The 24,533-nt window shown below is 38.4% G+C and overlaps 1 long non-coding RNA gene across 1 annotated transcript in view; it reads right to left on the bottom strand.

Moving 5' to 3' along the window:
* The window catches only part of LOC138920264 (uncharacterized), a 55,025-nt gene extending 43,281 nt beyond the window's left edge, over nt 1-11,744 (bottom strand). Inside the window, exons 1-2 of the long non-coding RNA XR_011431136.1 lie at nt 11,518-11,744; nt 2,558-2,679 (exon numbers count right to left, since the gene is read on the bottom strand). This is a non-coding gene — a long non-coding RNA (uncharacterized lncRNA). The remainder of the gene's footprint in view (nt 1-2,557; nt 2,680-11,517) is intronic.
* Between the last annotated feature and the right edge of the window lie 12,789 nt (nt 11,745-24,533).

Here is a 24,533-nt window from a genome sequence, read left to right as displayed (position 1 = left end):
ATGATTCAAGTTTTTGTTCTATGTAAATAGGAATATTTGCCACTTGTCAATGTCAGCCTTCACATTGCTTGTTTTGATAGTGTCTGAAGCCCAGATGTCCTGAATGGGATTAATTACAATCCCTCCATGATCCCATATCTCCTTCTATGTTTTCTGTCCCAGTTATTGATACCACTGTTAATTCAACTGTCCAAACCAAAAACCTCCCATATTGGATCCCTTATTATTTTTACCTCCTGCATTTAATTGGTTGCTAAGTTTGGTTTTTCCACTGCCACTTAATGTATTCCTTTTCATCCCTTTTCACTGCCAGTGTCCTGGTTCATGTCCTTGGGCTCCCAGTTACTATTGCAGCAGCTTCCTGACTGGTACCTCCAGGTTCTTACTCTCCAAAGCCCCCTTCAGAGGGTCACCAGAATGAACCTTGGCAAGTGTCATTTCCCTTTTCAAAAAACCATTGAGAATTAACAATAATTGCCATTGTACGCCATTTTAAGTTCTCTCTCATTGGTTCTCCTCTTCACTTTTCCGTCTCACCTTTCCCATCACTTCCACAGTGTTATGAGCTTATACACATTCCCACCTTTTCTTGTGTTCTCCGCCAACTTGAAAAGCCTGTCCTCTTCTCTACTAATCTAAACTCTGTAGCCCCTGTCATTTAGGAAATATTATAACATGTTAGATATTATTATTATTATTGTTAAAGGCTGAGTTCAAATGATTATTCTCTCTGTGATGTTTGTCTTGATTTATGGGTGTTTCCTCTACACTATACTTTTTAAGAAATCTTCCTTACAAAACTTTAAGGTTTTATATTGTAATTAGCTCTTTACATACCCTTCTCTTCTTGCGTGATTGTGAGGTCCTTGAGAAGGAAGACTGAGACAAACTCCTCTGCAGTTCTCACAGCCTCTAGTCCACACGTGGTACATAGTAATTGCTTCTTAATTGTTTGATGAATGCATGAAAGAATGAATGGTTTCTCTCATCTAATTGTAGTGAGGAATTGTTTATATTAAATGCTTCACATTGTCCCATTTATTTGCTTCAGCTAGCAATTGCAAGCATGTGTTTATTTTCAATACATGATTTAATTTTTTAATTTATATTTTTATTGGGGCAATGTGTATTCACAGATGAAAAACAATTTTTTAATGGTAATAAAGAAAAACACCAGTTCCCCACTCCTTAGTCATTTTGCCATTTTCAACTCTTTTAACTGTTCCTTCTGTGTTTTAGGTATATATTCCTAAATAATACGTGTATACTGAAATTTATTAGCTTATGGATTATAGACATTACCTATTTATTTGTAATTGTGCTTGCTAGATTAATATTTGGCTCTGTCCAGTGGAGAAGACCATGACCTGAGACCACATACAACAGAGTTTGTCCACACGGAGCCAGTTGTTTCTCAAAGGGATTGAGCCTGTGACTTGCCCTGTGTTAGCCCCTGACTCTATCACCCAACTGATTTCTTAGCTTAACTGAGATGATCCTTGGCTTAAGTCTTGGGGTGTCTGTAGTGTCCACTAGTGCTAGTTTCTCACACCAAACTTCCATTTGATGCCTGTGTTAAAACATAGACCTAGAATTAACTTTCTATATTTTTAGTTATTAAATGCAACAATCGTGCATTAAAACCTTGGCAAACAATATATATAGTCATCTTCCATGTACCTCCATGCATTCGCTTATATGGACTTTTGGAAAATGGCAATGCCATCTCTAGTTTGGAAATACACAGGAATGCAAATGATGTGGAAATAACATCTGTAGAACACAGTTCTTCCTCTGAAATTTCTCAGGAAAGTGTGGTAGAAGTATAAATATTAGGCAAAATTAAATATAAATTTCAGAGCAATTCAGTACATCTCCAAGAGAAGACTTGTGAAAGTTAGTTTTTGTTTATCTTTCGTCAACCAGATACAACTTCATGCCTCAAGGGGAAATGGTGTCAAACATAAGCTGTGTTTGTCCTAGACATGTTCATTTTGTCAGAAGAGGTCAATCAAAGGCTATGAGATGTCCAAAAGATTTTCTCCTTCTATGCTGGCCAAGAATGTACAACAAAGATAGAGATAAGGTAAAGAAAGCAAAAGCAGGTGTGGTCTAATCCTAGATGGTCTGTGCTTAGGAAGAATGAAACAAGCTTTAATTGTTAAAATACAGAGCCAGGTGATGCTTCATATCACTGTGTGGTCAGATTATTAACAGTGGTGTTGTCATCAGCAACATCATTATTGTGTCTGAGCCATGTGTGTGCAGGCTTCTTAGTGACTCAGAGGGGTATCATCAGTGTGGGCCAGGGAGGAACTGGCAAAGACAAAGACTGAATCCAGTAGACGAAGGGCCAAAGAAAGTTGACTTTTGAGTCAACATTAATCTCTACAGGATCTAAACTGGGGAATGCCCAGAATGTCTCCATGGCCAAAGCAAAGCAAATAGAATTTTGCTGAAAGTGAAATCTTTACTAAATAAGTGGGCTTCTATGCAAATTTTAAATGAAGAAAAACAAATGCAATGAAACAAAATAGTGTCCCATCTCCCAACATACTTTCAGAAGTCAATCTTTGGGTGAAGTGCTTTCTGGGCTTCTTTACCAGGTACGGTGTTGCAGGGTGATGGTTTTCATCATTGGCATATCTTTGTCTATTACCTTCTTTGTGGGCTGTTGAACTGAATAGAGGCAGACATTACTCAGAATGAGGACGGAGACTGTGTGTTTTCTAGTAACAAAGCTTTATTTTAAATATCTAATTTGTCTCCCATTTTTGTGTGTGTGTAATGATGCAATAAAAAATCTTAGAATGTTAATTAGCAGACTATATCTCTTACAGATCTAGAAAGAGATTCAAATTCCTCCAGACTTGAACGTACCTTACAAAAGAATGGGTTGCAAACAATGGACTTGCTTTTCAGATTTCTAAAACTGTCATGGAAAGTTCATTTCTTTCAGAACAAGAGTATTTAAACAACTCCAAATCATTGTTTTCTATTGAAAAATTCACGTTTCATGAAAGATACCATTTTGTATGTGTCTGTAAGTTGACTGCATAGAGAAAAGAGCTCATGACTAGCTTTATCATTAAATTAGTATTTTACTTTTTGATATTTTTCTTTTTATATTACATATCTATATAAGATGACCTTCTGTATTTAGCAAGAACAAAATAATTCAGTTAATTTTGAATACTACTTCCCACATATTTAAGTAGAAAAGAATGAAGTGCTTTACTGGAAAATAAGAAACAATTCCTCTTACTTGCACCCGGAGTCTTACATGAATCATAGAAAAAAATATTAATTTGACTCATATATAAGGATTTCCTCTGTATTCAATGAGAAATGACTTATTTCTATACATTTTCAGTCTTGTCATCATATCAAGTATGATGGTTTATTTTTCCCTAATTTTTTCTCTAAATGAAGTTTTAAAAATTGATCCTGATGTCCAACGTGATGTAATATTGAGTGATGAGTTATAAAGCAAGAGACCAGAGCTGGGACTCCAGCTTGACCATGGATTTGCTGCAAGGTTTTAGGTCTAATGGAGTAGTCTCTTTAGGTGTCAGTATCTGTACCTAGAAGAATCTACAGGGCATTGAATACAGGGGCATCTAAGGCTCCCCTTGGCTTGTGCATTAGGTGAAAATGTTCGGTCACACTTGGCATGCGTTTTACCTTGGCTGTCAGAAATTTGCCCTGGACCCACCTCAGCAGAGCGTTATGTAAGGGAAGACTCTATATTAGATTCTCTTTCCCCAGGGCCGAAGTGTTTTCAGATTCACTCGTAGCTGGGAATGAAGAGTTCACTCCCAGAAGCATATGTTTTCTATTTGGAAAACAGGTCTGTGAAGGCCATTCTGATCAGGCTTGTGCACCTTCCTTTGAACTTGGCGACTTGGTAAACAAAGCAATACCTCCAACTATTCCAACACCAGCATGAGCTGCCATCCTTGATAAGTTAGTGTATGACTCTCTCTTTCCTTTTTGCTTTTACTGGAAGTGACATATAGTATTTCTGCATCAAATTAAATCTGCCCGCACGGAGCTCTTTTACACAGAAAATGCGAGAACATGGGTTGTTGGCAGACGTAAGGTAAATATAGAACCTCTGATGGTGTTTGGGTGCTATGAAGCTTAATCACTGCCACAGACCAACAATGACTACATGGTTCACAAGTGGTAAGGCTGTGATAAAGTTGTGCAATTCCTCCAAAAGTTGTGGTATTTAAATTTAAACTAATCACCTGCTGCCAGTTTTACCCGTGTCTACATATCTGTCTAATTGTGCTAACTTGGAAGGATTGTTTTACTTCTTTCCATTCCCCTTTTTGGGTACTGTGGAAAGGACTGGCTCATTAGTCTGGGCGCAGCAAGAAATGACGACAGTCAGTCTTGAGTCTGAAATGTGTTCTGGGGTCTGGAAAAACGGGGTTTGAAAGAATTCTGAACTCAGTTGAGTACATTCAGCAGTTTAAGTGAAACTCTATTAACCTGAATCTCATGAATTGGCAGAACATGAACTTGAAGACAAGTTCATTCTCTATGGGGTACCAGACTTATTACCCCTGGCAATGAAAATACGATTGGTTGTATTTTGTTCATAACTCAGTAAACAATGTTATGATATTACACGTTGAAGCATAACTTGATTTTGGATTTACAGTTTCCAGTCCATATGAGTTGCCTTCAAGACTTCTTAGTTTACATTTCCTGTTTGCTGAAGTGTGACATTCATTCAACAGGGAATTAATGACGGCCTACTATGTGCCAGGCACTTTGCTAGATGTTGGGGATATAAATATAACTTAAAACTGACTGAAATTCTTGGAGTTATAGACTTTAGATGTTACTTATGATCTGTTGGTTTTCAGGTAATAATTAACCTCTGAGGTTCTTGTTGGGGACATGCTAATGACTTCACTATTATATTCAGAGAGAGAACTATGAGTTCTTGGCATACATAGGTCCATCCCACAGTTTGAGAATTGGGTGAGGTCCCCTGGAATGTTCTAGGAATACGGTGTTGACATTTGCTAATGAATCGAACGTTCAATTCTTTTCATAAGTGTCAAGGGCGTTTGTTTCAAAGTCTTTTTACCTGTGAGTTAGGAGAAGGGAATTTGAGGGGTAAACAAAGAAAAAAACAAAAACCAACTGAGGCTAGCCCAGTGGTGTAGTGGTTATATTCATGTGTTCTGCTTCTGCAGCTCGGGTTTCACTGGTTAAGATCCTGGGTACGGACCTACACACCACTCATCAAGCCATGCTGTGGCGGCACCCCACAGGCAAAATAGAGGAAGATTGGCAGCAAATGTTAGCTCAGGGCCAATCTTCCTCACCAAAAAAAAAGCAATCAACAAATTGTCTTGCTCATGGTCATGCAGTTGTTTCTGAAAGGTAAAGGGAAGGTCTAGATGGAATCATGCAGAGTTTGCAGTCCATAGGAGGTTCTTGGATTCTTTTTGTAGGTGATCAGGAGACCACGAATACCATGCTTTACAGAAAGCAAGGCCAAATTCTTATAAACTTAAGGAATTCACTTATAAACACAGTTTCAATTTTTTCTTGTGTTTTGATAAGTTGAATACTTACATATATCTATTCACTTCACCTCAATCTAAAAATTTATTGGCATGAAGTTGTTTATTATACCATCTTACTATTTTCTTAATATCTTAGGATCTTTAATGATATTCTGTTTTTCCTTACTGAAATTAATTATCTGTGTCTTTTCTTTCCCTCCCTCTCTCCCTCTATCCTTTTCTGGTGCTTGCTCTTGCTATCTCTGTGGATCAGTCCTGCCAGGGGGTTATTTTATTACTCTTTTTTAAAGAGTCACCATTTGGCTTTGTAGTTCCATTGTTTTAATTAAATTCTGGTTTTATCCTTGTTATTTCCTTCTTTCTATTTTCTTTGCACTCACTATGTTTCTGTTTTTCTACCTTCTTGATACAGACACATAATATTAACTTTCAGCCATTCTTCTTTTCTGGTATATGCACTTAAGGCTTTAAATTTCCCTTTAAGCACAATTTTAGTTACATCCTACAAGTTTTAATATGTAATATTTTTATTATAATTCAGTTCAAAATATTGTCTGATTTTCATTGTTTCATCTTTGACCCATGAGTTACTTAGAGATATATTGCTTTATTTCAAAATAGAGACTTTCTAGTTATCTTTTTGTTATGATTTCCAGCTTAATGCCACTGTGATTAGAATATATCCTTTATATTAATTCAATTCTTTGAAATTGGGTGAGATTTTCTAGATGACCCACCATATGTCATTTTGTAAATGTTCTGTAAACATTTGAGAAAGATGTGACTTTTGTAGTTTTGGGGTGAATGGGGTCAGGCTTACTAATCACGTTGTATAAGTCTGCTCGTTCGTTACTCTCTGATTTTTTGGTCTGCCTGTTAACCTAGAGTTTTTATCATAAACTTCTGTCATTTTCATCAAATGCTATTTATATATCTATCAAAATGTTATATCTTTCTCCTTTATCCTATTGATGTATTAAATTATATACCTTAATTTTTTTAATGTTAAATAAACTTTCCATTACTAGTCTTGATGAATTATCTTTTTTTTTTAATGTGTCTCTGGATTTGTTCACTAGAATTTTGTGTGTCTTGAATTTGTGGCTTGGTATCTTTTGTCACTTTGGAAAATGTCTAGCTATAATCTTTCAAATGTTATTCTGTCACATTTCTCTCTCCTTTCCTTCTGGGATTTTAAATTCTTGTATGTTAGAAACTTTCAGTATTGCTCATATAATTTTTACATTCTTTTCTGTACTTTTCATTAATTTCTCTTTTCAAGTTTCAATATGTATATTTCTTCCTGATCTATGTTCTATTTTATTAATTCCCTCTTCTACTTTTCATAATGTTATTAAAATAATTCATTATGTTCTCTATATCTGTTATCATATCTTTTCAGTTCCATAGTTTGTACTTTATAGTAAAAATAAATTTCTATTCTATTCCAAAATTACTATTCTTGTCTTTTAAAAAAATTTCCTTAAATATACTACTCATAGTTATTTTCATTTCTGTTATCTTCACATTCAAGATATTCCGTGGGTCTCTTTCTATTATCTGTACTTCTTATTGTTTAGTCATTGGTTTTGGCCATCTCATCTTTGGCATGCCTCTTCATTTTTTGCTGAATACAAGACACTGTATTTGATAATTTCTAGAGGCATTTTGGAGCCTAGTTGATTTTTATCTTTCTTTATAGAGGGTTTAGAGGTTTTCTTTTTCTTTCTGGTAGACAGCTTAGAGTCACTAACAATCTCCTATCACTTTAATCCAGCAGGAGATTGAGATGATTTGAAACTAGCTTCAGTCTCCATGAGGTCTGAGCCACTTCTAGTTCAACTTTCTTCCTTTGGTGTGATCTTTGAGGTACCAACCAAAGGACCAGGGCGTTTACAATGATCTTCCTTGTCTTGTAACCTACTCCAGTTTTTGTCTTCTGAGCAATAAAAATCTAGTAAAATCTCTGATCAGCTTTTCAGCTTCAATTCTTCCACTTTCAAAATGGACAAAAGCCTTGAGGGGAAAGGTGGAAACCAAATGCCTGGATCATGTCTCTAGACTTTGCTCCTTTTTCCTTTTTTTTGGATTTTATCCCCTTCATATCTTCACTGCCTCAACAGCTCTTCAATGCCTTTAAGTAGATGCATAACTGCTTTCCCCAGCTCTTCTTGCTCTTTTCAAGGAAGTGGAGATGAGCCAAAACTACTTAATCCATTGTTGTCTGGAGCTAAACCCAAAACTAAAACCTTGATTCAATGTACCTATTTTCTTTTACTCACGGTTTTCTCTATTTTAGGAAATGTACTCAATTCCTCAAGACTGAAATATAGGAATCATCCTTGATTTATCACTTCCTCATATATTTCATATCCAATCCATGAGTATATGCTGTCAATTCTCCTTCCAGAATGTCTTTTGAAATTCTCTGACTTCATTGCTACCACCAAATCCAAGCCATCTTTCTCTCTCTTCTATTTCATTGAAATAACCTTTATCTTGGTGTCCTTACTTCCATTCCGGTCCTACCACTATTCATTTTTCACAGAGAAGCAAGAGTTATCTTCCAGTAAATGACCTCCTTAACATAACCTTAGAGTGGCTTAAATTTAGAATAAAATCCACTCCTTAGCATAGCTGCCAAGGTCTTCTACGATCTGGCCTCTGACTATTGTCCAACCTCATCTCATACCTATTTCCTCCTGTAAGCTACGTCAGCTACAATGGCCTTTTACATTTTCTTAAACACAATTTCTTTACACATAATTTCTTTCTTTACAATTTCTTAAACACACAAAGTTATTGCTCTCCCTTTCCCCTCCCACAGGCCATCACAGGGTCTCTGCACAAGCTATTTCCCCACCACTCTTTGTGAGCTGTGTCCTTTTTATCCTTCATGTTGTCACTTAAATATCACATTAGTGGGGTTGCCCGTATTATGTGATATAGATATCACACCATAAAAATGTAGAAGAAAGGTAAATAAAAGTGAGAAAATGAGTAGGGAATGATTTGGGGGAACAGAAATTGTATCACAAATTGAACATAAGCCTAGGGCTGATGCCAAGCTCTGGGAGGCAGCCAGTGTTGAGCAATAATGGAAAACATGCTTGGAGAGGTGGAGCATATCCATGTTATGAAGAAACGTGGGAGGCGGGCAGAAGAATTTAAACTTGACGTATAGTAAAAGCAAAAGAGGAGAAGGAGAAGAGTGATATGATGAAAGCATGGGTTAAAGAAGATTAGGCTGACAGTAGTGTGTGGGGTGGCCTAGAGGTTAGGAGGAATCAATAAGGTCAGCTTCGAGGCTACTCTTGTAATCCAGGTGTGAGGTGACGAGGGGCTGGAGGAGGGTGAGAGCAGTCAGGATGGAGAGGGTGTGGATTTCACAGGACAATTTGGCAGGACTTGATGACTGATGAGCTATAAGGAATTAAGAGGACAAAGGAGTCAGAGATGCCCCCAAGACTTTTGTGCCTGGAAGTCCGAGAGGTAGGGAAATGAGAGGGAGAGATAATAAATTCATTATATTTACACGTTGATTTGGAGGTAACAACAAATCATATGATAGAAGAATTGTCTCAGAAGAAGTGGAAAATGAGGATGCTTGTCTTCAAAGCAGAGGAGAAACCTAGATGTGTGGTCACAGACCCCAGTATCTCAGAAGCTAAGAGATGCCTCTCGGAGAGCCCCACTTTCCTCAAAGAGTCAGCAGCCAGACAGCCTGAAACCACAGTGTCTGGTCTTAGAAAGCGGGTCATAAGGCCAAGCAATCTCACGGTGCTTGTCTGTTTCTAGACTTCCTTTTTCTGTGAGAAGATAGCAGAGACTTTGCTGACCATGACAGAGATAAGGGGAGGTCATTGTTTGGAATCCTCTTGCTACGGTTTTCTAACATATTGGGCTGATAAAACCCTAAATGTGTTTTTGCCCCAAGTACTTCTCTTATTTTTTAAACCCATACATATTTTGGAGTCAATTTAATCCATATGTTTCTGATTAATTTATGCTTAGCTCATCAAAATGTTGTTTTAAGAAGAAAAGCTTATAAAAAAAACAGAGTCATGCTTCACCAGCCACTGATGAAATCAACTCCAGAAGACTGTAGCTTAGTCAGAAAATCAGATGGGCTAAGGGTCCAATGGGTTCCAAAATTTGGAAATTCATTACTATGACCCCAGTGAAACTGAGTATGTTCAACACTTGGGGGGAAAAAAATCTTAGTTTTTTGTTTCTGTACATGTGTTTGTTTTTGATTTCTGAATGTATTGATTTGTATTTGGATTAACTATGGTCTTTTTTTTACTTAATTGTTCAGCCAGCTTTCTGGTTGCTGTTCATACAGTGAAGTGGGAAGAGTCTGGAAAATGGTATAAAATGATGAGTCTATTTTCATGGTGAGTATATGTGATTGTGTTTTTGTCAGTTGAAAGACATCTCTGTACTACAAGCCATGAGAAGTTTAATAGAAAATCTATATATTTCATCTACTTGGATCTTAAACGGGGAATTGCGTGTGTCTCTGTCACTGCATTCAAGGATTAGAAACAAAATAGTTTTAAAACTAATACATTGTTTGAGGTTATCTATACCTCAGAAAAATCCTAAAAGATAATAAATATCGACTATATTCTGGAGTTAGAATTTAGATAATTTTTTTTCTAGTACCAGAACATTTGCATAGAAGTCATAAATAAACTTCAACAAAATACAATCTTGTCTACTTTATTTGAACGTCTCTATAACATCACTAGTAATTCAAAATTAACTCTATCTCTCTGCCTTTCCTTCTCTGTCCTCTTGGAAGATATAGTTTTGCCTGCTTGCTCCCTCAATGCTGGTTTTAGCCTTATCTTTCTCCTCATTTAACTCCTCAGATACTCCTTAGGGTATCTCAGCAACCCCAAGCCTTGATGGTCATCCTTGAACTAAAAACAGTCAACTTTATATTCAGAGTTCAGTTCATTCCCTCGTGTTGTAGACTGGTGTATCCAAAGACTTCCATTTAAATGTCCAATGGAATAAAAAGATGGACATACCCCAAACAGAACTCAATTTCATTTCTCAATTTTCTTTCTCCTCCCCTCCTTGTCCTGTAATCCCTATTCTGGTTTATGGTACCACCATCTACCTTGTGACCCAAATCAAGCACATAGGTGTCAGCCAAGATTCTTCCCTCTTGTTCACTGTCAACATCTAATCAGGCACAAAACTTCCGGCTGTACCTCTTAAATACTTTTCACATTTTTCCTCTTTTCTCCATCTCCACTGCCACAGCCAGGAGGCAAGAGTCTCCCAATTAGTGTAATTTTTTCTAATTTTGCTTCTCTCTAATAAAATCTTCTCAGTGTTGCCACAGCCACCATTCCAAATTTTAAAATATGGTCATTTTACTCAGGTGCTTAAAACCTTTAGTATTCCCTGTTTTCTCCTTGATGAAATCCAAACCATTGTGCATTGTTTCTAAGACACAACATGATCTACCCCACTTTAACCCTGAAAGCTTATTTCCTTTCACTGTCACCCTCTCATGCCAAATTCAGCCATACTGGATTTCAAGTTCAAGTTGTTCAAACTCATCAGTTTTTCTTTTAGCCCTTTGCTCTTCCCCATAATGTCCCTTTTGCTTGGAATATTCATCTTCTACGCTCTTTTACTGGATCACTCTTATTTGTCTTTTAGGTGTGGGTTAAATATAACTTCCAAAAAGCCCTCTCTTACCTCCCCTATCCCCACATTCTGTAGGAACCTCTGTTCTTTTCCTATCATAATATTCAGAATACTTGATTCATTTACATTGCTTGTTTAATCTCAAACTGCACAAGAATATGAGCTCCATGAAGGTAAGTTTCTTGTCATCCTTAGTTAACACTGAATCCCCAACTTCTAGCACAGCCAACACTCAACACATAATTGGTTTTCAATAAATATTTGTTGAACATATGAGTAAAAAGCTTTTTCATACCTCTGCACTTTCACACATTATTTCTTCTGTCTTGAATGCCTTTCTTTGTCCTGTTTTATTGGTGAATTCCTACCTTTGCTTTGACTATTCATTGGCATCCCGCAGAACTAGTTTCTGCAATCCACACTCTGGGAAATGCTGATGTAGTCCAACTCGATGCTTTGACACAACAGGAAACTGAAGCCTAGAGAAATAAAGTGACTTTCTGCAAGTCAGACAGCTGGCTATCACGGGGAACCAGAATGCAAGTGAATTCCCCAACATACCACACTCTTCTAGCCAATGACAACTCGGTCCATTTGTAGAATACAAGTCTTGTCATTTTTTTTTAATGATATCAAATTGTTTCTTCATTTATTATTTGCTAATGAAGACGCGTTTTGTTAGTCCATTTCTGGTTCATCCAAAAACAAAAGAAAACTTGGATAGTAACGGATGAGTACTCATACGCCATTGATAATGGGAGAATGAGAACATTAACAAAAGGATGAAGTGGGTTGCACTGTCTGAGTAAGTTTTTCCACAGTAATAAAATGAGCAGTGCAGCACATCATCAGTTTGGAGACTCTCTTTGGGAATTTGGTGTTTATTTTAACCAACACTTTTTAAAAAATATGTTGATCCTCCCTAAAGATGTAAAATTTCACCATTTGTTAAATCTTCTTGGCTGAGTTGAGGATTGTAGCATCCACATTCTCACATGCAAAATATTTCCTAATCACAGCAAACGTTTCACATCTGCTCTGGGTAACTGGCTAAACCCCAAGAAATAGAGGCATTCTTAGAGGATCTTTGTTGATCCCCAGCCAGTCTCCTTGACATTGGAGAAGAACTGCAGTGAAAGGGACTCCTCCTCCACCCTCTTTCTTCTCCCCAAGTATTTCTTCTTCTGGTTACTTGATGACACCCTCTGCATGGAAAGCACACCCCTCTATGCTAATATTCAGGAATTGGGCCAGAGTTCCAGTTGTGTTTTTACTTCTGACTACTCTTTCCACACCCATTGGAAAGCCAAGAACAGATCTGTGTGACTTCCAACTGCTTCTTGGCTACCCTAGTCTCACTTTTACCACATGGAAATTCTTCATCCATTATAATCAAACTTAGCTCCAACACTTAATAAACACTCAAGTGGTGATTTACAAAGATCCAACTAATAGCATATTCATTTTCTTGTTCTGCTCTTATTTATTGGTGGTGTTTTCTATAGTAGCCTCAACTTCATAGTCTCATTCTGTTGTGTTTTTGGCTAACCTATCAGAGCAAATGAGAAGCGACTCTTGTCTTTCTCTGGAGTGAAGAGGAATGGAGTTGTCCCAAAGATTATTCACAGTGGAAATGATTTTGTGTGCTTTCATTATGATCCAATTTCCTTTATTTGTTGGAAGCTGAAATTTAACTAGTGATGAATGTCACAGCTTGTGGACCATTTTCATTACTATCACCTGGTTTCCAGGCATAACTTTAAGTGGCGAAGTGAGAACATGACTGATAAAGTCTTAGATGGAGGTGAAGCACTGGCATAGAAAGGAAGATTTTAAAACAGAATATATTTGGTGGCAAGTGGCAGAAAATAGATTGGCTGAGAACATAACTTAGAATAAAGTCAAAAAGAAGATATGTTGGCTTAGAATTGAAAATATCAGGGGTACTTTGGCTTCAGGTAGTGCTGGATCCAAGGACTGACACAGTGCTATTAGTATTAGGTCTCTCACTAGTACTCTGTTTTCTTTTGAGGTGGCTCCATTCTCAAATGGAGACTCTCCCTCCATGGTACCAAAATGACTTCCAGCACCTCCATGTGTGCATTTTATCTCTTCAGTAACTTCAGTAGAAAACAGAGTACTTTTTAGAGGTTTTCCCAGCAAAAGTGGTGAAATTAGCTTTGTACTGACTTGAGTCACATTCTTGACCTGAACCAATAATAGTGGCTATGTGTGGATGATGCTGATTGGCCAGACCTAGGTTATATGCCTTCTCCAAGTCACGTGGAATAAAAAGAAGGTTGAGATGGTTTCACATAGGGTTACAGAATCTTGTTCCCATAATAAAGGGGGAAATTTACTTGGCAGAATAAGGTAACTCATCCCCACTCAAGTCTCATATCTAGCTTTACTGAGACGTATGCTCAAATCTAAAAAAATGAACAAACCCCACAGGAAAAGGAAAGGAATACGAATATCTTGAGGGAAAAACTTAAAGTCCTTTAATATGACTGTTGTTGTGGAGGACAAACTTGATAGTTTAATGATGATACCATGACAGACCCTTGGTAGGACATACTTACCAGAAGCTATTCATTGCTTGAAAATGAGATGACTGTGCTTACAGGTGGGTTTTTGGGGAGTAGAGTCATGTCTGTGGACAGATATATAGTCTGGCATCACCTGTGAAGACAAAGCAGAATAATGACCTCTCTATTTCAAAAAAAAAAACAAACCACCTTTATTTCCTCTATTTATTTTTAGTTGTGCATAAGGCACACCTGGGGATTTCCAAGGGGATATGGTAAGAGCCAAGTGACTATTAATGTGTTTCCTGAGACTATGTGGAAGTAAGACCATCGCCTGCCTCTGCCCAGGACATCAGGAAATTGCATCCCTTTCCCCTCATTAGGGAAGAAAGAGTTGGGGGGAGGGACGGATTCTAGTAGTGAGGTAGCTTGGGAGAGAGAGAGGCTAGTCACAGTGTTTCACCTCGTCTCCACCCTCTAGTCTGTGTGTAAGTGGGCAATGTGGATAAATGGATTGAAAGTAAGCCCGTGATGGGCCTCAGGAGGTCACTGTCATGCTGAGCATGGGAATGTGACTCGAGGTCAGGCTGGTGGGTCTACAATGGCTGCCCCACTCTGTGCTCAATGGATGAACTAATGCTGTGACTATGAGTCCTGTGATTTCAGCTGCAATTGGAAATGCAACCTTTTCTCTGCTCTCTTGTGCTCTTCCAGACTCCCTGCTCCAGCAGCTTTGGGCATTTTCTTTTTTTTTTTTTTGCCATCTTTGTACTCAATGGCAGACTCACTCCCAGGCAGCTGGAAGACATTTCTTTCCTTGAAAAATAACTCTGTTGGACATGACTAAATTTGTTAGAGTCTGTAATGGAAGAAGTGTCCCCCAGTGCTCTCAAGGCTGTGAAGGGACTAAGGGAAGCATGGGCCCACGTGTGCTGAAATGCAATCTGTCATTATGGGAAACTTTCATTATAGAAGGAACTCTGCATATAGACAGCACTTTAGCACCAGAGGCTGCGTGAAGATGATGATGCTCCTTCCTCCACTGTGTCCTCGGGTGGAATGAGGAATCACTGGACCTCCGCCAACACGCCTTCTCTTTTCCTTTGCTCCTTCCTTGGGTTGGGCCCAGGCTTGTCTCTAACTGCTGCCTTTGTTCCACTTCTTCTCTCTCATCTGCCCTCGGGCCTCTGTGTCTGGAACAAGTTCTCCCTTGCAGTCTGCCAATCCAACTGGCTCCTTTGCTGACCTGTCCTCAATACTTTATCTTTGAAGAGGTTCAACTCCATCTCTCCTCTAAGATCAGGGTTTGGAAGGAGAGGGAGGTTCAGAGCATGCTTCAAATTAGGAGAAAATGAAAATAACTACTTCTTCAGCTTTGGAGACACCTCTGCACTATTTTACTCTGTTTTTTAAGTGAGCTGTTTCTTTTAAATGAATAACAAAATTGTCATTCTGTACTTAACAAATAATGACAATACACATAGAAATAATAACAACTTCTGTAACAGTTTCCAATTAATTTTACATCCTTATCTCTTTTAATCCTCAAATGAGTATTTTCATTTTATAGATAAGGAAACAGATTCAGAATACTTGTCTTGCCAAAGACACACAGCTGGTAAGTGGTCCTTCCACATAAAACAGACTCTTCTGATTATTAGCAAGAAGCAGGAGAGAATGACTAATAAAAGGGCAGTTTCTTTAGCTAAAGAAAGTTTGTGAATTTGCTTGAATGGGAAGCTAGAAAGATGCATAAAAAGATGATTTTATCTTTTAAAAAGACACCAGAGTTTGAGTTCCTGGATTCCTTGCCTGCCATTTCGTATTCTATATTCTCTACCCGGATTCTGAGTATGAATAACAACTCTCATCTGCTCCCCAGAACAGAACCAGCCTGCTACTCCATCCATCCTGCTTTCAGTGGCTCCTGGTTTTACTTATGACCCGCTCATCCACATGTCAACCACCTAACTCATTCTCAATTATTTTAGGTACACAAACTGATTCCTGATTGAGCCAGCAGATAGCTAAAATTGCTTATACAGGAATATCTCATTTTATTGTGCTTTGCTTTAATGTTCTTTGCAGATATTGAGTTTTTTACAAATTGAAGGTTTGTGGCACCCCCGCATCAAGCAAATCTATTGACACCATTTTCCCAACAGCATTTGCTCATTTTGTGACTCTGTGTTACACTTTGGTAATTCTCTCAATATTTCAAACTTTTTCATTGTTATTATATTTGTTATGGTGATCTGTGATCAGTGATCTTTGATGTTACTATTGTAATTGTTTTGGGGTGCCACAAATCATCCCCCGTATAAGACAGTGAATTCGATCGATAAATGTGTATGTTCTGACTATTCCACCTGCTGTTCTTCCATCTCTCCCCCTCTCTTCAGGCCCCCATATTGCCTGAGATACAACAATATTGAAATAAGGTCAAAAGAACCCTACAATGGCCTCTAAGTGTTCAAGTGAATGGAAGAGTTGCATGTTTCTCACTTTAAGTTAAAAGCTAGAAATGATTTAGGTTAGTGAGGAAGGCATGTCAAAGCTGAAATAGATCAAAAACTAAGCTGCTTGACCAAGCAGTTAGCCAAGTTGTGAATGCAAAGGAAAAAGCTCTGGAAAGAAATTAAAAGTACTACTCCAGTGAACACATGAATGATAAGAAAGCAAAACAGCTTCATTGCTGATATGGAGAAAATTTTAGTGGTCTGGATAGAAGATCAAACCAGCCACAACATTCCCTTAAGCCAAAGCCTAATCCAGAGCAAAGCCCTAACTCTCTCCAATTCTGTGAGGGCTGAGAGAGGTGAGGAAGCTGCAAGAGAAAAGTTTGAAATCAGCAGAGGTCAGTTCATGAGGTTTAAGGAAAGAAGCCGTCTCCACAACACAAAAGTGCTGGGTGAAGCAGCAAGTGCTGATGGAGAATCTGGAGCAAGTTCTCCAGAAGATCTAGCTAAGATCATGAATGAAGGGGCTACACTAAACAACAGATTTTCAATGTAGGTGGTACGGCCTTATATTGGAAGAAGATGCCTTCTAGGACTCTCATTGCTAGAGAGGAGAAGTCAATGTCCGACTTCAAAGCTTCGAAGGACAGGCTGACTCCCTTGTTAGGGGCTAATGCAGCTGGTGACTTTAAGTTGAAGCCAGTGCTCATTTACCATTCTGAAAATGCTAGGGCCCTTGAGAATTGTGCTAAATCTACTCTGCCAGTGCTCTAAAATGGAACAACAAAGCCTGGATGACAGCACATCTGTTACAACATGGTTTACTGAATATTTTAAGCCCACTATTGAGACCTACTGCTCAGAGGAAAAGATTCCTTTCAAAATATCACTGCTTGTTGACAATGCACTTGGTCACCCAAGAGCTCTCAGAAGAGATGTACAATAATTAATGTTATTTTCATGCCTGCTAATACAACACCTATTCTCCAGCCCATGGATCAATGAATAATTTTGACTTTCAAGTCATATTATTTAAGAAACACATTTCATGAGGCTATACCTGCCACAGATAGTGATTCCTCTGATGGATCTGGTCAAAGTAAATTGAGAACTTTCTGGAACTGATTCACCATAGTAGATGCCATTAAGGGCACTTGTGATTAATGGGAAGAGATCAAAATGTCAACATTAACAAGCGTTTGGAAGGAGTTGATTCCAACCCTCATGTATGGCTTTGAGGGGTTCAAGACCAGAGGAGGAAGTAACTGCAGATTAGGCGGAAATAGTAAGAGAACTAGAATTAGAAGTGGAGCCTGCAGATGTGACTCAAGTTTTCCAGTCTCATGGTAGAACTTTAACAAATGAAGTGTTGCTTCCTATGGATGAACAAAGAAAGTGGTTTCTTGAGATGGCATCTACTCCTGGTGAAGATGCTGTGAAGATTGTTGAAATGACAGCAAAGCATTTAGAATATGACATCAACTTATTTGATAAAGCAGCAGTAGGGTTTGAGAGGACTGACTCCAATCTTGAAAGAAGTTCCACTCAGGGTAAAATGCTGTCAAACAGCATCACATGCTGCAGAGAAATGGTTAGTGAAGGGAAGGGTCAATCCATGCAGTAAACTTTATTGTTATTTTATTTTAAGAAATTGCTACAGCCACCACAACCTTCAGCAACTACCACCCTGATCAGTCAGCAGCCGTCAACATTGAGGCAAGACCCACCACCAGCAGAAAGATTCTGACTTGCTGAAGGCTCAGATGATGGTTAGGACTTTTTAGCAATAAAGTTTTTTTAATTAAGGTATGTACATTTTTTTTTTTTACATATAACGCTATTTCACACTTAATAGACTACAGTATAGTGTACACATAACTTTAAATGCACTGGAAAACCAAAATATTCTTGTGACTCACTTTATTGAGGTATTCATTTCACCGCAGCTGTCTGGAAGCAAATCCGTATTCTCCGAGGCATGCCTGTATATCTGCTGTCTACATGGGCATCAATATTGTCTTTCAGTGTTTGCTTATTTTGTCATTCAATTCTAGGGCTGTCAACTAAGGAATTTATTCCTATTTTCATTCTATATCAGTCCTCATGGCAGGAAATGGTATTCAATAACACTGTGGGGGCTTGGGCTTTTGAAACTTCCAATTGGAAATTTGTTTTCTTGTGCAATAGACAAGTAATTTCTATTTGACTTTAAGTAAACATTTTATTTCCCTTACCCTCTTAACTTGTTCCATCTAGAGATACAGGGAGCAATGTGAGTCATGACATCTATAAGAAACATTTTACATGTGTTATGTAAAATTCACCAGCTGAGGAGAAAAAGTCACTGAAACTTTACAGAATTCACTATGTTTTCCCCCAAGTATAAAGGATAATTATGTGCTTACTGATTTTCCAAATTTGAAGGTAAATGGAGCTTCATGGTTTGCCCAATACTTGAGGACAAGCAAATAATTGTCAACTAAGATTGAGGGCTTAGTTCAGTAAATAGACACAGGGAAGTGAATTGCTTGGTCTTGGCAATGTTTATGGATCTACACGGAATCCATGGCACAGTCCCACCAGAACCGACATAATTAAATCCTTTGCTTATGTTATTCACAGTTTTTCCGAGCCTTTGCCAAGAATACAAATTGAGACAACTACTGGTAGATCAAAATGGTTATTTGAAGAGACCCAGAGGTAGACGTGTTTTAGGGATAGAGACCAATTATGTAATGTGGTTTGACTGGATGTGAAAGAAAGCATGTCTACACCTCAACGTAAAGGGCAATGATCAGGAATAGTTTATTCTTTGCTTCTACTGATGTGGGCAAAATATGAGTTATTTATGAAATGGAGCAAAGGAATACATAAGCTAAACATCAAGCAGTAAAGAAAAGAGAATTCCATAGTGCAGAGATTATCCTTAATGAAATATGCAGAAGAAATACCATGGTTTGGCTTATTTAAAACTTGTCTGGACAAAAGATGAGGAATAACATAAGGAACACTGTTTCTTTGGTGATGAGGAAAGAGCAATGTGGTTCCATGTTGTCCATAATCAAGTGTTTGGAAAACGAGGCAAAAAAAAAAAAAAAAAAATGTTCACTACTTCAGATGCATAGGGAATGGGCTAAGTTTTGAGAAGCTGATGTTATGGGATCAGAGACACCCATTGAAACTTGGGTAAGTGGAACAATGTCAAGAATGACTTGAGCATCATGGGAGTTATCCTCACTCCACTAAATAAAATTGGCCTTCCAGCAATCCCACTTTGGGGTATGTATCCAAGAAAACGAAACCGTTATCTCGAAGAGCATCTATACTCCTATGTTCATTGCAATGTTATTCACTGTAACCAAGGGATGGAAACAATCTAAATGTTTGGATAAAGAAGATGTGATGTATATACACAATGGAATGCTATTCAGCCTTCAAAAAGAAAGAAATCATATTATTTGTGACAACATGGATGATCCTGGAGGGCATTATGCTAAGTGAACTAAGTCAGACAGAGAAAGGCAAATACTGTATGATATCACTTATACGTGGAATCTAAAACAGCAGAAGTCAGAGAAACAGAGAGTAGAGTGGTGGTTACCAGGGCCTGGGGGTGGGGAAAATAGAGAAAAGTTTATAAAGGGGTACAGATTTTCAGCTTTAAAGTGAATAAGGTTTGAGAATCTGCTATACAACATGTGGACTATAGTTAATAACACTGTATTGTATAACAATCTCTGCTAAGAGAGTAGAAATTAAATGTTCTCACAAAAAAAAGGGGGGGTAAATAAGTGAGGTGCCAGATGTGTTAACTCAATGGGAGGAATCCTTTCACAATGCATACATGTATAAAATCATCACCTTGTACACTTTAAATATCTTACAATTTTATTTGTCAATTACACTTCACTAAAGCTGGGGGAAAAAGCTTTTCTCTATCTATGCATAAGCCAGTTGGACCTGGGAAAGGATGAAGGCAGTCATTCCATTTTATGTCAGAAAAGTATGTTGATTCAAAAGATGAAAGAAAGCGGGGCTGGCCCCATGGCCGAGTGGTTGAGTTTGTGCGCTCTGCTGCAGGCAACCCAGTGTTTTGTCAGTTCGAATCCTGGACGCGGACATGGCACTGCTCATCAGGCCACGCTGAGGTGGCATCCCACATGCCGCAACTAGAAGGACCCACAACTAAGAATATACAACTATGTACCGGGGGACTTCGGGGAGAAAAAGGAAAAAAACCAAAATCTTTAAAAAAAAAAGATGAAAGAAAGAAAGAAAACAAGAGCAACTGGCTATTATTTTGTCTTTTAATGCTTGCACTCTCATCTCCAGAAGTCTTATTTTGATTTTGATTTGTTCCTTCTTGCTCAGGACTGTGACTCTTTATGTAGTAACAGGTATGGGGAACAAAGGTATTAGCAAAATATCCCTACAGGCTCCCCTGAAAATCATGCTACTTTGTTTATGTAAATACATGCATGAATGAATGAATGAATGAATGTTAAATTTCCAAGGAAAAGAAACACTACATTCATTCCGGTATTCTCTGACAATACTCAGTTTTCCCATAGGAAAAACAGAGATCCTCATTATAGAAATCCTCCACCCAGGCTCCGGCTACTAGATCATCAGAGTTCAGTTTCCCCCCTTAGCATCAGTGTGTTAGCCTGGAGCTGGCAACCTCATCTTTGTCCTTCTGTTGCCATGAAACCCACACTGGAGTTGACCTGAGCAGCCCTCGCCCAGTTGGTAGCAGGGCCAGTAAGGGTCCAGGGTGGGAAATTTACCTACCTCCTCTCCCCTCCACTGATGCAAGTGAGATCTGAACTACGGCCTAGAGAAACATTCTTAGGACACTTTGGTAATTACCATTTAGTTCCAAGGTACAGATAGACATATCTTGAAAGGGACTGTCAGCAGGTTCCCTTGAATTGCAGGGGGATACCAAGATGCTTCCAAACACATAGTTTTAAAGAGATATAAAGCAACTTCAAGACATTTATCATCTTTCTGAAATGTGCGATGCTCCTAATTTGCTGGGAGGGAACATAACCTCATATTCCCTTTTGCATACTGATGGCTTTGTTTGCTTCAATGTGACCTGGATGTTTTCCTGTAATCCTAAAGGCACCGTCTTGTTACAGGCGATTGTGCATCCGTCTCCTCTAGTGGGCAAATGCTATGATTTGGTGAGGAGACAATCCATCCTCTGACCTTCCATTTAAGTTGTGTGCAGTGTCTTGGAAACTTCCAGGTCTATAGATTCTAAGCAGCAGTGGGAAGTAGTAAAGAGTGTGTACCATGAAGTCAGACTGGATAGTTCAAATCCTGGTTCTGCCACTTCCCTGCTACGCCACATGGATATGTCCTTTAATCTTTCTGTGTCTTAATGTTCTGTGTGTGAAATAAGGAAAAGATCAGTATGTTTCTGGCAAAGGCGCTTTGAGGCCTACAGGTGCAGCCCTAGTATGTCTATGAACTCCTCCAGCTGTGGAAGCCCAGGAGTATGCATGGAGCTTGTCTAGGATATTCCTGGAACAACGGTAGGGAAACACTCTTTAGCCATTTCACTGAAATATGTCCTTTATTGTCCCAGTGTTTCCTATGGCCAGTTCCATACTGGCCTCCTAGATAAAGCCAGGTGGTTCTACTGACTGTTCATGGATGTAGCTCAGCCAGTTGAGCTAGAGAGCTCACAAATAGCTGGTAAAGGTTCCTCTGTTGTCATACATACTATCCTTATTGATGGACAGACGGTTTCAGCAATTCCAAATGTCCTGATCCTTTTCCAACACTTACTTAAAACTAGATCCAGAGTGATGAAGCAAAGAAGCAAGAGATGCTGCAATTATAGTTAAAGATTTTTATTTAAAAAGCATGGGATATAGATGTCCTAATAACAAAACAGTCATTCATTCTGGAATATGCCAGGGGCACCTCTTCTAAGTACAATCTACCCGCACAAGTAAGTATAAACAGAGGAAGCTTTTGAGCAAGCATCTGCCAAAATTATCATCTATCATCTTTGCAACAATGTGTATGCTAATTCTAAATGTCTTTGAAATATGTATTCACCACTCTTTCTTCCCGTTAACTTGTTAACTAGGGCACTTTAGCTCATGAATCATATCACTTATTTTTGGAATTGGAAAAGAGAAAGTCATGTTATTTGAAATATAATTTATATCAAGCAATGTAAAGTAATTTCTATTCAAAACTAAAGTAAATAGCATTTGCCAATACTCTAGGTTTAGAAGACCATTGGGCTTCTTCGTAAATGTTTATCACCTCATATAATCAATTACCATTTATCAGGTACGTTTTCCAGCTGTTATTTCCTAAAATCCTAAAAGATCATGGGATGTAAACTTGGAAATCATTTAGTTCTACCTCCACGTGATGATTAAATTTCAAACCCAATACTTTTTTGGTTGACTGATTGACATACTTTCTGCTCCTCTTTAAAAATAAACAGGTTTTTTTGTTCAAGCTCCTTTAAATCATCTTCCTATATTTACTAAAAGCAGCGATGATGTCAAAGGTCACTGTTTTGGGCAGATGCCTGTGGATATCAGATTCCTAGCGAGACCAAATTACAGCTTTGGGGGCCCAAATTCCTTGGGAGCGACCACATTCATTTCCAGTTTCTTCAGCCCCATGAGCTCAAACAAAAATCTTCTTCCGAAGGCATTTCTTTTTGCTTGTAGTCATCTTGAGTAATCCTTATTATAGCAGGCCATTTTCCATGCTTCCTTTTCTTCTAGCCTGACCCTGCCTTGTGGTTTGGGAATACTCTATGTTGCACAGTGAATCTTTTCATATTCTTTGGAAGACTGGTAGATCTCTACAGAATTCGAGGAATTGGGCAGGGTGGCTATTTCAAAGGCAAATAACCATTGCAAATATCACTTCTTCAAGGTTGAAAAAGTGTTCTCTTATTCAGATGGTGGTGCGTACCTGAGAAAGTACTGTCTGTGCTTCTGTTAAAGGAAACCTTGGGCTCAGAAATCCTTCAGATCTGACTTTAAAGCTGAGTTTCTCCATTTGCTAGCTGCCTGATCTTGGACAAATTATTTTGCCCTTTTGATTCAGTTTTCACCTTTGTGAAATGGGGACCATGGTACCTAGCTCAAAGGTTGGTGTGAGATTCCACAGAGGGGATATAAAATATTTAGTGTTCTTGCTAAGTCTGACTCAGAGTAGGCCTTCTACGTCCTCAATGCATTCAGCATGGGCTCATTTTAGAAGTCTCAAGAAATCTAAGTGTGAATTCTATGATATTTGCCTTGCTGGGACACAAAATGAAAAACAGAAAAGGCTCCTTCTCACCCTATGGGTGGGGTATCCATTCTCTATATTCTGATTCTTTTTAATAAGAAAAGGGCGTCTTGAGTGTGGTGGGAAAGGCAAACCCACATGGCAGAAAGTCACAGAACACAAGATACACTTTATTACATGGGGTGTTTCTGTACCACAGATGTGCACACAGATGTGGTCATCAACAGAGATAACTAGTTTACAAGCCCTCCCTGGAAACTCCTCACAGTTCTTAGTAGAGAAGTGATTCTCAGCCAAGCTCTGCACTGAAGCTCAGCCCATGATTAAAGCATTTCCAACTGTTTCACATTGAAAAAAATTAGAAAGGAGAAATGACCAGCAGTGCATTTCCAGCCAAGGAGTGAGACCAAGCGTCGCCTAAGAGGCTAAAAGACTATTAAAACAAGTATCTATTGTGGCCTTTTCTTTCTGTGTGTTTGTCTGTCTGTCTGTCTGTTTTTCCCTCCTTCCTTCTCTCCCTCTCTCCATCCTCATTTCTTTCTTTCTTCTTCCTTCCTTCTCTCATTTCCTCTTTCTTTCATTTCCCTTCCTTCTCCCTTCTTCCTCTCCCTTTTCCTTCTCCTTTTTCCTCAATGGGAAAATATCACTGTATGTCAGGAAACACTGTGCAACACCTGTTCATTCCTGAACATGTTAATAAGGAGAGGGTACATTCATTCAAGTTCTGAACTATGAGACTACTTTATTAATTTTTTGGTGCGATATGTGATGGAGTTGTTACTATAAATGTCTAAGGCAGAAGTTTAGCATAATAAATATAGACTATGTCTAGGAACCAGAAAAAAACCTGGTTCAACCTTGTTATCTACTTGTCTCAATTATATGGCCTCCACAAATAGGGTAGTTTTGAGGATTAAATGAAAGAAATATATGAAAATAATATAACCGTAATGCATTGTAGAACTGTGGCTTGACTTAGGTCCTCTTCTCCAGAAGCAGAGCCTGAGAAAGGGATTTAGGTGCACATGATTTATTGGAGTATGGCT

This window comes from Equus caballus, chromosome 22, assembly GCF_041296265.1.
Source record: "Equus caballus isolate H_3958 breed thoroughbred chromosome 22, TB-T2T, whole genome shotgun sequence".
In the NCBI taxonomy this organism is placed as follows: domain Eukaryota; kingdom Metazoa; phylum Chordata; class Mammalia; order Perissodactyla; family Equidae; genus Equus; species Equus caballus.
Note: the sequence above shows the minus strand (reverse complement) of the source record. Positions and strands in the feature narration are given on the sequence as shown.